Source organism: Sander lucioperca, chromosome 15, assembly GCF_008315115.2.
Source record: "Sander lucioperca isolate FBNREF2018 chromosome 15, SLUC_FBN_1.2, whole genome shotgun sequence".
NCBI classification, from domain to species: domain Eukaryota; kingdom Metazoa; phylum Chordata; class Actinopteri; order Perciformes; family Percidae; genus Sander; species Sander lucioperca.
The window spans coordinates 7,688,419-7,704,334 of NC_050187.1; the positions used below are offsets into that span (position 1 = coordinate 7,688,419).

Consider the following 15,916-nt stretch of genomic DNA (forward strand, 5'->3'; position numbering starts at 1 on the left):
TACAGATATACAATAAATAATAAATAAAATACAAGAACACTCTACATTTGGGGTCTTCAAGATTTTTTTAAGCCAAGGACCCCTTAAGTAAAAGAGACAGATCAGGGACCCAGTACTACTTATATTCTATAAAATTAAGTTGAATATTAAACTGGGCCTATAACGTGTAGGTCAGCCTAAAGCCTTTTTCATACCTATTTAGTGCATAGAATACTAAGCTATTAAAATAATAATTTTTGGCATGATTTTATAAATCATGTTTTAATGTAAAACGCACAGTGAATCCTTAGGATCAACTGTATCTGTGGAGCTTAGCCAGTTAGCCTGTCTACAGAGGAGTTGATTCACAAATTGTGAAACAGATTTATATTTGCTAATAATGTTGCAAATTATATGTTGGATTCATATTAAGGTATTTTAATTTTCTTGGGAACTTTAAAAAAAATAATGACAATTTGGTGGCCCCCCTGCAGTAATTCTGAGTACCCCGGTTGAAGATCTCTGCTCTACATAAAAAAATATACGCAGGAAATGATGTACAACATATGTACAAATAAAAATGTAACCTACTTAAAAGGTGTAATATAAACATGTTGTTGCGCTATAGTGCAGAATGATGTGTGAGGTATTGAGAGTGTTATCTCAGCGGTTGAACAGTTTTGTGTTTTTTAACCCTAACCCTAGTAATGACACTTTTCAGATTCCCGTTACATTTATATAGCCATGGAAAGATGCGTACACAGACATGCTGTCTCTTAGCCATGCTGTCTCTCCACCACAACTGGGATCTTTTTTCTTTGCTATTTTTCTCAGTGTTATTTATCAACTAATCCTGGTTGTCAATGGACATCCAGATTATAGCCAGCGTCAACGTCTATTCCCAACTAGTTCTGTCTGTTAGTGGACGTCTAGATTATGGCCTGAGAGGACATAATTTCTCAGTGTTATTCATCAACTAATTCTGGTTACCAATGGACATTCATATTATAGCCAGCGTCAACATCTATTCTCAACTAGTTCTGTCTGTTAGTTACTTGCTTTAATTAACAATGATGTCCACCAAAAAAGGAGGGAAAATACAGTGGGGAGAACAAGTATTTTATACACTGCCGATTTTGCAGGTTTTCCTACTTACAAAGCATGTAGAAGTCTGTAATTTTTATCATAGGTACTCTTCAACTGTGAGAGACGGAATCTAAAACAAAATACAGAAAATCACATTGTATGATTTTTAAATAATTAATTTGCATTTTATTGCATGACATAAGTATATGATCACCTGCCAACCAGTAAGAATTCTGGCTCTCACAGACCTGTTAGTTTTTCTTTAAGAAGCCCTCCTGTTCTCCACTCATTACCTGTATTAACTGCACCTGTTTGAACTCGTTACCAGTATAAAAGACACCTGTCCACACACTCAATGAAACAGACTCCAACCTCTCCACAATGGCCAAGACCAGAGAGCTGTGTAAGGACATCAGGGATAAAATTGTAGACCTGCACAAGGCTGGGATGGGCTACAGGACAATACACAAGCAGCTTGGTGAGAAGGCAACAACTGTTGGCGCAATTATTAGAAAATGGAAGAAGATCAAGATGACGGTCAATCTCCCTCGGTCTGGGGGGCCATGCAAGATCTCACCTCGTGGGGCATCAATGATCATGAGGAAGGTGAGGGATCAGCCCGGAACTACACGGCAGGACCTGGTCAATGACCTGAAGAGAGCTGGGACTATAGTCTCAAAGAAAACCATTAGTAACACACTACGCCGTCATGGATTAAAATCCGGCAGCGCACGCAAGGTCCCCCTGCTCAAGCCAGTGCATGTCCAGGCCCGTCTGAAGTTTGCCAATGACCATCTGGATGATCCAGAGGGGGAATGGCAGAAGGTCATGTGGTCTGATGAGACAAAAATAGAGCTTTTTGGTCTAAACTCCACTCACCATGTTTGGAGGAAGAAGAAGGATGAGTACAACCCCAAGAACACCATCCCATCCGTGAAGCATGGAGGTGGAAACATCATTCTTTGGGGATGCTTTTCTGCAAAGGGAACAGGACGACTGCACCGTATTGAGGGGAGGATGGATGGGGCCATGTATCGCGAGATCTTGGCCAACAAACTCCTTCCCTCAGTAAGAGCATTGAAGATGGGTCGTGGCTGGGTCTTCAAGCATGAAAACGACCCGAAACACACAGTCAGGGCAACTAAGGAGTGGCTCCGTAAGAAGAATCTCAAGGTCCTGGAGTGGCCTAGCCAGTCTCCAGACCTGAACCCAATAGAACATCTTTGGAGGGAGCTGAAAGTCCCGAAACCTGAAGGATCTGGAGAAGGTCTGTATGAAGGAGTGGGCCAAAATCCCTGCTGCAGTGTGTGCAAACCTGGTCAAGAACTACAGGAAACGTATGATCTCTGTAATTGCAAATAAAGGTTTCTGTACCAAATATTAAGTTCTGCTTTTCTGATGTATCAAATACTTATGTCATGCAATAAAATGCAAATGAATTACTTAAAAATCATACAATGTGATTTTCTGGATTTTTGTTTTTTCCGTCACTCACAGTTGAAGTGTACCTATGATAAAAAATTACAGACCTCTACATGCTTTGTAAGTGGGAAAACCTGCAAAATCGGCTTGTTTCATCAACTTTAAATAAGCCTTTGACTCAATTTAGCATGAAGGACTTTTCTTCAAAATCCCTCAAAGTGTACAAGCATGACCAATGTGCTGTGAAAATTAATAATGAAAGAACAGAATAGTTTACTCAAGGACGTGGTGTGAAGCAAGGTTGCTGTTTAATTCCTGCATTATTCAACCTGTACATAAATGAACTTGCAGACCAGTTGCACGGATCGGCAGCTCCAGGCCTTTACATTACATTACATGTCATTTAGCTGACACTTTTATCCAAAGCGACTTCCACTTAAGTGCTTTCAACCCTGAAGGTGCAAACTCCAGACAACAAGTAGTAAGTGCAAGTACATTAGGTTTAAATAAGCAAAACTACAAAGAGCCACATGAAAGTGCAGGTTCAAGAAATATATATATATATATATATATATATATATATATATATATATATATATATATATACACACATGTCGCACTGAATGCTTGCTCTTGGGGGAATTACTGGAATTGTTGGGTCTTTGTAAATATATATAAAATAATATGGTCTAGACCTACTCTATCTGTAAAGTGTCTCGAGATAACTCGTTATGATTTGATACTATAAATGAAATTGAATTGACTATATATATATATGTGTGTGTATTTATTTTTTCTTCTTTTTCTTTTTCATGTTTATCCGAGGTGTAGTCGGAAGAGACGTGCTTTTAGCCTTTGGCAGAAGATGCATAGTCTTTCGGCCATCCTGATGTCAATAGGGAGCTCATTCCACCATTTGGGCGCCAGGACAGCAAACAGTCAGGATTTCATTGAGTGATTAGTTCTCCCTCACTGTGAGGGGGCAGCAAGCAGGTTGGCTGATGCAGAGCGGAGTGGGCAGGTTGGGGTATAGGGTTTGACCATGTCCTGGATGTATGCTGGGGCTGATCCGTTCGTGGCCCTGTATGCAAGTACTAGTTTCTTGAAGTAGATGCGGGCAGCAACATAGCCTGTCCATCCTGGAACAATACTGCCATAACTGGGCCTTAGAGGTCAATTTTAAGAAAACTCAAATCGTGACCTTTCCAAGGCTTCTTGAAACCAAATACTATTTTACTTCGAATCAGGCGCGTAATAAGTAATGGGCCAGGTCGACACACACTTTACTCACTGGCACGTCCAGCCATTTTTGATTTTGTTATGAAAAATGTATGTAAAAAAAGAAATAGTAGCAGAACTATTTGAGTGTTTGATGTGTCTTCTTTTCTGATTAAAACAAAACTGTTAAAATAATTAGGAAGCCTCCGGAACGTAGTTGGTTCCTATGGTTACAACAGGCTGACTCTCGGGGCTGTCTCCAGCAGCTAGCTAGCTAGCTGGCTTTACAGACAATGTACTGTTAAAAGTTACCAGGACAACAAGTTCTTCTCTTTAAAGTGCTTGGACAGTTTTCTTGGTTGGAATACAGTGTATAAAAGGAACAGTTTTCTGCAGCATGTGCAGAAATTTACCCAGCCGAGCTGACAGCCCATCAGCGAGAGAGGAATTTGTTTGAGTGGCGGCCCTCACAGGTAACATTTGGTAAAACGTGTTTCATGCTTCTTGTGTTATTATTAAAGTAGTAATCTTCCTCTTTAGTAAGAAATCTTGAACGCTGATGATGGCTTCCAGCTGAAATGCAGTCGTTTAAAATAATCTGTCAGTGCTGGAGTTTTTGTTTTCTTTGATCCTGTCACTGCCTTGCAGTCGATAAACTGTGTAAGATGACGCTGTGCAGGCTACTTTCCATTATATCGTTCTTAATTAAAACAATGCTTGGCTGTAAGTTTTTATTCTTTGATTTTCTTTAACTGCTGATTTAACTGCTGGTAGAGCATTTGTTGCTCGTGATCTGACCATAGTCCTGAAGCAACAATGCTGTAATAAACGCACAAGGGATTTGTTACATGTGCAATTTCTGTCTGATGTACGCTATGTCATACAGAATGTTAACACGTTCTCTGCTGTTTGGGTTTATGTTTAGTTGCCATTATTAACAGTGCTGTGCACTGTAGAGTTAATGCTGCAAATTAGCCTGAAAAGGCTATAATAGACAGGTTTTCGTCTACTGTTGTGTACAGCCTTCATAGACCAAGTTTTGTTGTATAGAAAGTGTTTTGCTGTTATTGCCGTTGTAATGTAATGTAACCCTAACCCTAACCCAACGATACCTTACTCTACGTCATACAGTTGATTAACTGTTAAAAGGGGCGTGGATAAATTATAGGGGGTTCATTGATACCTCACATAAGACTCTACCTTAAACGGGTCAGCATTTATGAAAGGGGGCGTGGCTTAAGTAGAGGGGGCGGGCCAAACCATCACCAATGAATAAGGAAGTCTCTGCTGAGTTCAATGATACCTCACACAATGGTCAACCTTAAACGGTTCAAATGTTATGAAAGGGGCGTGGCCTGAGTAATTGTGGGCGTGGTTATATTATAGGGGCCGGCTCAGTATCACATGTAGACCACACATTGTAAGATTCATTTAAATCGGATGATGTTTGTCATATAAGGCAGATTTCCTGTTGTCAGCGGGGGACGCTATGACCAAAAGTCAATATTGGCCTGTATATGTCCTCAGGCCTGGACTGTTGTTGATTGTGTGAAATTTCAAGCAGATATGACAATGTACACTGTAGTTACAGCCACTTTCTCGTTCATCGCTAAACACTCAAAATGGCCGCCACGCCACGCCCACACCGTTTGACGAAAAGTTTTTCTTTTAATAACGTTTCATCTTTCAGGTGTTGAGATGGTACAGACCAAATTTGAAGTCCGCCGGATGAAATCTCTAGGAGGAGTTCGTTAAAGTACAGCACCTTGACTTTTAGGCCTACTTCCTGTTGCCACTAGGGGGCACTATGACTTTAAGTAAATATCGGCCTTTATTTGTCCTCAGGGTTGGACTCTTATGAATCCTGAAAAGTTTCGATCCAATTGGACAATGAACACTCAAGTTACACCCATTTCCTGTTTTGATGGCGAAACACACAAAATGGCCGCCCTGCCACGGCCACGCCCTATGACGAAAAGTTCTTCTTTTAACAACTTTTCATCTTTAATGTCTTAAGATGGCACAGACCGAATTTGAAGTTGATCGGATGAAATCTCTGAGTTTATTAGCTGTGAAAGGAGGCGTGGCTTACGCATAGGGGACGGGCCAAACCATCACCAATGATTAAGGAACTCTCTGCTGAGTTCAATGACACCTCACACAAGACACTACCTTAAACCGTTCAAATGTTATGAAAGGGGGCGTGGCCTGAGTAAGTGGGCGTGGTTATATTATAGGGTGCGGCTCAGTATCACATCTAGACCACACATTCTAAGCTTCATGTTAATCGGATGATGTTTGCCATATAAGGTAGATTTCCTGTTGCCAGCGGGGGGCGCTATGACCAAAAGTAAATATTGACCTGTAGATGTCCTCAGACCTGGACCCTTGTTAATCGTGAGAAATTCCGGGCAGATACGACAACGTACACTCAAGTTACAACAATTTCTTTGTTCATAGCTAAACACTCAAAATTACCACCATGCTACGCCCACACCGTTTGACGAAAAGTTTTTCTTTTAATAACTTTTCATCTTTAAGGTGTTGGGATGGTACAGACCAAATTTGAAGTCCGCCGGATAAAATCTGTAGGAGGAGTTCATTAAAGTATAGCACCTTGACTTTTAGGCGTACTTCCTGTTGCCGCTAGGGGGCGCTATGACTTTAAGTAAATATCGGCCTTTATTTGTCCTCAGGGTTGGACTCTTATGAATCCTGAAAAGTTTTGAGCCAGTTGGGCAATGTACACTCGAGTTACATCCGCTTCCTGTTTTGGCAGTGAAATGCACAAAATGGCCGCCCCGCCACGCCCTATGACGAAAAGTTTTTCTTTTAACAACTTTTCATCTTTAATGTCTTAAGATGGCACAGACCAAATTTGAAGTTGATTGGATGAAATCTCTAGGAGGAGTTCGTTAAAGTATGACATGTGGAAATGGCCAAAATCGCACTAATTTCGGAACTTTGAATTCAAAATGGCGGACTTCCTGTTGGGTTTAGGGTATGGTTCAACTGACGTTTTTTGTACGTCTTGACATGATACATATGTGTACCAAGTTTCGTGAGTCTACGATAAACACACTGCAGGGGCTCAATTTCTTTTAACTTTGTAGGGGGCGCTAGAGAGCCATTATTGGGCGCCTATTCCCGAAACCCTTATAATACGTAAATTTTCAGCAGACTTGATGCGACCGCCAAATTTGGTGAGTTTTTGAATATGTTAAGCCCCTCAAAAAGGCAATTTACTTGCAGAAAATAATAATAACTAGAACTGCAAGCAGTTATGACGGGGCCCAAGCCACCCACGGCAGTTGCCCCCGATGCCCAGGGGAGCGCGCGAAAGCGGAACCCAAAGCCGTGCGGCGGGGAGGCAAACGTCGCGAAATATCGAGAGGCGCGAGCCGCGACGCCTGCTGTACGTCGTCGTTGGAAACGTAGCGGTCAACAGTTCACCTCCATGCTTATACAGACAACCTTTAAGTATTCTCTACAATAAACAAACTTCTTAGCCCCCCTGACCGCAGGGTACAGCAGAGAGAAATGAGAGAGTGACCGAGAGGGTGGAGGCAGGTTTGGTGGTTGAAGGAGCAGGGGAGGTGGTCAAGTTGTTGCAAATGGCGTCATAGGCGCCGATTTATGTTTTCCTCCGTGGGTGCTTCGTGGGAAATTAAGCATCAATGCCACCGACATAACCAATCAAACTATGACAGATGCTCCACTTAGCACCAACTGCAATGTTTAATTGCACGGTATCGCCGCCTATGAATGGTGTAGATTTTTGGATTGAAAAAGTGAGAGACAAGAGTTGCATTTGTCCACTCTGAAGGTTGTAGAAATTTTGTCAGGTGGGTTAAGAAGTTTGTTTAATGTAAAAAACCAAAGGAGCACGCAAAAGTAAAAACCAAAACCGTGGTTACGGTAAGAGGCAAACATCAGTAAATATTGAGAAGTGTGAGCTGCAAGGTCTGTGGTACATTTCCATTGCAAATATCCCATTAACATTGAGTAAAAGGGCCAAAACTCGTCTACGTTGATTATTGTGCCCCCTAATGGCCAATCTTCGCCAAATTTGGGAGAGAGCCTCAGAGCGGCATGCCGAACGAGCACCACAAGTTACGTGTTGATTGCATTTACTGTGGCAGAGATATTGCAATTGCAAATTCCCCATTCAAATGCATTGAGTTATTGGCCAACACAAATAAAGGTTGCTTATAGCGCCCCCTGAAGGCCGATCTTTGCCAAAGGTGGTACAGAGCATCGTAGTGTGATGTTGAACAAAGATCTCAAGTTATTTGCTGATAACATTTAATTTGGCCGAGATATGATATGATATGTGTATAGTAGCTAGCTAGGAAAATTAGTTTGGTCGTCAAATGCGCATACTTTAATGAAGCAAAATTCCTTGAGTAACTTTTGGTCAGGTCCATCTGGAGATGCTACCTACCAGGTTTCGAGCTGATCCCTCGCACGGCCTAGAACGAGTTCGAAAAAGTTGGTTTTGCGCATTGCGCGATATTGCGAAAAAGATTTTAAGCAAAAATGGGCGTGGCCTATATCATGTGATTCAGCTTGATTCAAGGAAGATGAGGATGTAAGGATTTCTAATGTGCGATGTGTAATGTGGGACTTAAAAGCAAAAAAACATTATAGCGCCACCTAGTGGTCCACATGTGTAATTTTTGGTAGGTGTGGTCCATGACCCATTGTCTATCTACCCTGTACATTTAAAATTGTTCACGTTAGTGTAAGTAGTAAATTTAGACGTGGGTCCCATAGGCCACGCCCACTTTGACCCCTCAGTACCCCACTCTACGGTTGGCCTCAGGAGTGTGCCTAGATGGTACTTATCAAATTTTGTAAAAATCGGATAAGCACTTCATGAGATATAAACTAAAGTTTGCCGTTGATGGCATTTATTTTGGCCGAGATATGGCAAAGTTGGTGTTGTCATAGTTAGCTACACAAATTTGTTTGTATGTAATATGCACAATTTTTATCCTATCTAAATAATTTCTATTAACTTTTTGTCAGACCCATCTGGAGATGCTACCTGCCAAATTTCGTGCCAATCGGTTGCACGGTCTAGGAGGAGTTCGAAAAAGTAGGTTTTTGATAAATCGCGATTTTTCACGCATAAAAGTTTAGGCGGAAATGGGCGTGGCCTATATCACGTGATTCAGTTGGATCCAGGGAACGTGTGGATGTATGGTTTTTGAATGTCCGGTGTACGGTGTGGGAGTTATAGGGCCAAACGCGTTTTTTCTGCTATAGCGCCACCAAGTGGTGGAAGCGGGTCAATTGTTGCGCATGAGGTCCTTGCGGAGTTTCAGAGTAGTCCTGAAAATGGCAACCCCCCACCATGTACGGTTTAGGCTGTAGTTGGAGTTTTAGGCGGAGAAGAAAAATAAAAATAATGTATGATCATCAGTAGAAAAACAATAGGGTTCTACAGCCCTGCTGTATGAACGGCGTAGCTTTGCTATTGCCCGTTCTTACAGACTCGGGCTTGGACCCCTAAAAAATCAGTAGAAAAACAATAGGGTTCCACAGCCCTGCTGTGCGAACGGCGTAGCTCTTGCTACCGCCGGTTCTTGCAGACTCGGGCTTGGACCCCTAAAAAATAAAAATCTTTTGAAAAACAATAGGGTTCTACAGCCCTGCTGTACGAACGGTATAGCTTTGCTATTGCCCGTTCTTACAGACTCGGGCTTGGACCCCTAATTAAAGCTGCAAGCAGCGATGAACTGGCCCTCGCCTTCTTGCAGTCGGGGGTACTGGCAGACGCAACATCACATGTAGACCACACATTCTAAGTTTCAAGTAAATCGGAATAACTTTTGCCAAGATACAACCGTTCACGTTTTAACAGCCACCTACAGGAAGTTGTTCCTCTATAACTTGCGCATTGTTTTAGCTTTCAAAATTCTTTTGATAACTTTTAGTCGCGAGTGTCCACCGAGTCTATATCCAAGTTTTCGTGCAGATTGGACTCACGGTCCAGGAGGAGTTAGACAAAGTAGGTTTCCCATATATCGCGATGTGAATAATTAATAACCAAAATTCTAACAGTGTCACCTAATGGCCGATTCACTCTAAATTTGACATGGATGCTCAAGCCCCTATGCTGAACAACTGTGTCATGTTTGGTGTCAATCGGAATAAATCTTGGTAAGATACACAACTTCCTGTTTCGACAGCCCCATACAGGAAGTTGGTCCTCTGTAACTTGCGCATTGTTAGCTATCAAAATTCTTTTGATAAATTTTTGTCATGAGGGTCCACCGAAAAAGAATTAAAACATAATCAATCATAATCGCCATCTAAAGGCTGATTGACGCCATATTTGGCACAGAACCTCAATGGCACATGAGGAACAACTGTCTTAAGTTTTGTGTCCATCGGAATAGCCGTGTGCAAGATACAACCATTCCTGTTTCGACACCCATCTACAGGAAGGTGGTCCTCTGTAACTTGCGCATTGTTTTAGCTATTAAAATTCTTTTGATAACTTTTTGTCACAAGGGTCCTCCGAGTCTATATGCCAGTTTTTGTGCTGATCGGACTCACGCCCCAGAAGTAGTTAGACAGAGTAGGTTTCCCATATAGCAATATTTTGCTGATTAATTAAAAAAAATTAAAACAGCACCATCTAATGGCCGATTGATGCCAAGTTTGGCACAGATGCTAAACCAGCCATGACGAACAACCTTGTCAAGTTTCGGGGCAATCGGCATAATTGTTGCCAAGATAACGCAACTTCCTGTTTAGACTGTTTAGACAGGAAGTTGCTGTAACTTGCGCATTTTTTCAACTATCAAAATTCTCTGGATAACTTTTCATCATGAGGGTCAACAGATACTACCTGCAAAGATTCAAGAAGATTGAAATCACGGCCTAGGACGAGTTCGAAAGAATGTAAATCACATGAAAAATGCATAATTAAAAATGCCCGCCTTCCGGTTGGGCGGAGCTAATGAAGGTAAATGGGAAATACGTCCGCAATGATTAGAGTAATATAGCTATTAAATCTGGTAAAGATCGGAGCAACTATGTCCAAGTTAAGGCCTTCCATGCATTAGGGGGCACTATGGAGCCCGCTTACAGGTATGGGCCAAATCGCTGTACAGTCTCGCAGCACTCCGAGGTGTTTATGTGGGCACCAATTTTTGTGAGTTTTTGTATATATTGAGGCCGTCAAAAATGTGCCCAAGGGCTAAAACCAATTAGCGTCCCATAGGCCACGCCCACTTTGACCAGTCAGTACCTTACTGTAGGGGTGGCCTCATGAGTGGCCCTAGATGGTACCCATCAAATTTTGTAAAAATCGGATGAGCCGTTCATGAGGTATAAACTTTATGTACTTGTAGCGCCCCCTAGTGGCCAATTTTTGTAAAATGTGTGGGGCACCTCCAGAGGGTCATGGCAAACAAGAATCTTACGTTTTGCGTTGATAGCAATTATTTTGGTCGAGATATGGCAAAGTTGGTGTTTTCATACTTAGCTACACAAATTTGTGCCTAATATGTGCAATTTTTCTCCTATAAAAATTCTTTGGATAACTTTTTGTCAGGTCCGTCTGGAGATGCTACCTGCCAAGTTTCGTGCAGATTGGTCACACGTTCTAGGAGGAGTTCGGCAAAGTAGGTTTTCAATAAATCGCGATTTTTCACGCATAAAAGTCCAGGCGGAAATGGGCGTGGCCTATATCATGAGATTCAGTTGGATCCAGGGAACGCGAAGATATATGTTTTTTGAATGTGCGATGTACAGCTTGGGAGTTATAGGGCCAAACGCGTGTTGTTCTGCAATAGCGCCACCTAGTGGTGCATATGAGTAATTATTTTGAATCCTTGCAATTTTCACCAGTTGTGACATGTGTGCAAATTTTTGTGAGTTTTCGTGCATTCTAACCCCCTCAAAAATGCGATGAAGGACTCGGAAAAATAATCTTATGAAATCCAATAGGGCCTTCGCCGGGCCCTAATAATAATTCCTTCAGTTTCAATAGGGCCTTCGCTGCTGTCGGCGCTTGGGCCCTAATTAAAAGCTGCAAGCAGCGTTGGATGGGCCCTCGCTCCTCTGCGCATGTTGGGGTTACTGGCGGACGCCGCTCCTTGTGGCTGTGCATTTACACAAGTGTCAGACACTGCAAACTGTCACCAATGAAAAAGGAAATCTCTGCTGAGTTCAATGATATCTCACACAATAGTCCACGTCATACCTAGCATAAGTTATGAAACTGGGCTGTTTCTAAAGCATAGTGGGTGGGCCAAACATAACCAATGAAAAGGGAACTCGAGTTCAATGATACCTAACACAAGACTCTACCTTAAACGGTTTAAAAGTTATGAAAGGGGTGTGGCCTGAGTACATGGCCATGGTTAAAGTATAGGGGGCGGCTCAGTATCACATGTAGACCACAAATTATAAGTTTCATGATGTTTGTCATATAAGGCTGATTTCCTGTTGCCAGCAGGGGGAGCTATGACGAAAAGTCAATTTTGGCCTGTAGATGTCCTCAGGCCTGGACCCTTGTCAATCATGACAAATTTCGGGCAGAATGGACAATGTACATTCAAGTTAAAACAACTTCCTCGTTCATCGCTAAACACTCAAAAAGGCCGCCATGCCACGCCCACACCGTTCGACCAAAAGTCTTGATTCAATAATTAATAATAACTTTTCATCATTGAGGTGTTGAGATGGTACAGACCAAATCTGAAGCCGATCGGATGACATCTCTAGGAGGAATTCGTTAAAGTATCACACCTTGACTTTTAGGCCTACTTCCTGTTGCCACTAGGGGGCGCTATGACTTTGAGTCAATCTCGGCCTGTACATGTCCTGGGTTGGAGTATTATGAATTCTGAAAAATTTCACACAAATTGGTCAATGTACACTTGAGTCACACCCACTTATTGTTTCAATGGCGAAACACACAAAATGGCCGCCCCGCCATGGCCAGGCCCTATTACGAAAAGTTTTGCTTTTAATAACTTTTCATCTTCAAGGTCTTAAGATGGCACAGACCAAATTTGAAGTTGATTAGATGAAATCTCTAGGAGTTCGTTAAAGTACGACACGTGTAAATGACGAAAATCACACTAATTTCCTACAACCAAATCAATATGGCGGACTTCCTGGGAGTGGGTTTGTATGTCTTAACATGATATGTGTACTAATTGCCATTACTCTACGTCAGGGCTATTCATTTGGCGGCCCACAGGCCACATGCAGCCCGGAAGTAACCTCCGAGTGGCCCAGCCTGTGGTCCTGCCAAAAACGTACATTCCTACGTAAATTCATACAGTAGTACAGACCACGTAGCCTTGCAACACGCAAACAATGCAGATCGTGCTGGTTGTAGCCTAGATTACTATCAATATGTCTTTCTCAACACTGAAACGTAAAATTGACAATGAAAACCGTCAGTTTAATCCTGCCTGGACTGACAAATACTTTATTTTACCACCACATCCAAACACCAAACTTGTTTTTCTACTGTGTTTAATTTGTAATGAGTGTGTTGCAGTACTTAAAGACTACAATGTGCAGAGGCACCACGTTGAGAAACACCAGACTTTCCGCCCCAATTTTCCCGAGGGATCTCAAGAGAGGGCTGCAAAAGTGCAGAGTTTGATTGCATCTTACAACCGGAGCAGTACTACCATGGTGCGGTCATTCACAGCCCAAGAGAGAGCTACCGCAGCATCCCTTCATGTTTCCGGGATATTGGCAAAAAATAAAAGGCCATTCACAGACTCTGAAACCGTGAAGGACTTTATGCTAAATGACGATAACATTAAAACGAGCGTGGCATCTGCTATAAAAAACGTACCCCTGTCAGATACTTCCAACATTCGTAGGGTTGAAATTCTTGCTGCAAGCCTCCAACACCGCTTATTCCGCATGCTGCTGTCAGAAATGTCTGCTGAGCACCACGACCTGCTTTTGCATAATGACGTGAGGTGGCTGTCCAAATGCAAAGCACTGGAGCATTTATGTGGTCTCAGAGAGGAGATCATAACTTTCCTCCTCCACAGCAGCAGCAGCAAGTAAAAACAGGCAGAAACACACTTGAGTCGCATACTGGACAACAACTTCATGGCCGATGCCTGCTTTCTGAGCGACATATTCAAACACCTGAATGATCTCAATTTGGGACTACAAGGCAGAGACAAAACTGTCATTGACCTTTTGGAACAGATGCGCGCATTCCAAGTTAAATTGGACCTTTTCGCAACTGATTTGAGCACAGGCCGAATGCTGCATTTTCTGACAATCCGCAAATGCATCTCATCCCCCGCACAAATCACGGATGTGATGACAGATTTCATTGTGAGGTTGGAAAAGAACTTTGCTGGTCGATTGGATGGACTTGTTCTGTCCACAGAGGTGGCAGTTTTTGCCAGAGACCCGTTTACTGTTGCCATAGAAGGGGACTTATCCGCCAGAGCAAAGAAAGTGGTCCTTTCCATTGACGAGGGGAAATTCACACTCAAACTTGTTGACGTGCAGTCATCTGTAACCATGGTACAGGAGCTTTGCACTAACGGGCCTGCAATGTTTTGGACTGATGTCAACGTACATCAGTTCCCTAACATTAAGAAAGTAGAGATCGTCATGCTCAGTATGTTTGGATCAACATACACATGTGAGTCGTTTTTCACACATGAACTCCATAAAAAGCAACTCTTGTTGCTCCCTGACTGACCGTACTCTGCACCAATGCCTTTGGATTGCATTGACAACTTAAAAGCCTAAAGTCACTGCTTTCGTTTAAAACAAAAAATGACACTTCTCCCACTAAGTCAGCAGGGTAACTGTAGCCTACATCAATATAATGTGGGATGTGTAACAAAGGCATACCTAATCGCACATGTGATTTAAAATATGTTCCCTCAGTGTGCAGTAGTACACCTTGTATTCATGTGTTAGTTATAGTTGTGAATACTGTGCACTTTTTATTTTATGCACTTTGAGATGTTCCTGGGTCAAATGTGAGCAAGATATTTATTTTGTTTCAAAAGGAAACTTAATGTTATTGCTAATAGCCTACTGTGCACTATTTTGTTTTATGCTTTGTAATCAGATATGTAGCTTAGGTAGGCCTAGGCAAGAGTTTTTTTCTTCATTTGTAAGTGGAAAAAGTAGGGGCTACCTCAGATTCTGTTCAGTTAGCTCTTTTGTTGTTTTTTATGCACATTTTGCTGTGCAAACTGACCAAAGTTAAAAGAGAAACAATGAATAAACCTGATCAATGATTTTTAATAAATTTATTTGTGTTGGTTTTAAAATTTGTCATTACGAGCTGCTTCGGCGCTGAAAGGCCCAGCTAACCTTCTTGATTTGAAAATCTGGCCCAACTGAATTTGTAGTTGAATAGCCCTGCTCTACGTGAAAGGTAAAGGACGGGGCTTTAACTTTAAAAACTGTTAGGGGGTGCTAGCGAGCCATTTTTGTGCACATATTCACAAAACCCCTAAAATACGTAATTTTTCACCAGGCCTGATGTGACCGCCAATTTTGGTGAGTTTTTTTAGTATGTTAAGGCCGCCAAAAAGGCGATTCTTTTGGAAAAATAAGAATAATCCTAAATTTAAAGAGTGCTCAGGCCCCAACAAAGCCCTTTTCGCACTGGGTTAGAATGATCTGGGGACCTCGTGTGATTTAGAAATGACAGCCCCACATCTGGGTTTCCTGTGGTGCATTTGCCCGGGATAAGCGAAGCTTGTGATTTTTCTCGAATTTACTGATCTGTACCTGAGTTGGGTACCTGAGGCTGCGAAAGGAAGCCAAGGCGAGGTCACCGTATCGCATTTGGGTTGGGGTTCCGTATAGGGGATTAAAGGCGCACAGAAAACGAAATGGAAAAAATTATATACAACCCAGCCAAATCACAGACATGTCAATATGGCATGGGACTCATATTATCACAGGACCTCGGTGTTCGGTAATATGGTTGGTAATTTGCGGGGAAGATTTTGCTTTAAAAATTACAGATATGACTGATTTGCACAGGATTAAGATCACAGACGACCTCCTTAATTATTTCAAATGACTAGAGGTCACCAGATAATAATAATCCCGTGCGAATAGGGCTATTAGGGAATTGCTGCCTCTCAAAGATCAGTCTCGGTATCATTATAAGGTATCACCATTCTCAGAGGGGTAATCCCGTTGACATATTAAGTCCATGACTGCTTCCACT

General features: G+C 42.1%; 1 protein-coding gene across 5 annotated transcripts in view; it reads right to left on the reverse strand.

Annotated features, from left to right (window-relative positions):
* The window catches only part of rasgrp3 (RAS guanyl releasing protein 3 (calcium and DAG-regulated)), a 76,390-nt gene that overhangs the window by 41,260 nt on the left and 19,214 nt on the right, over positions 1-15,916 (reverse strand). The window lies entirely within an intron of this gene.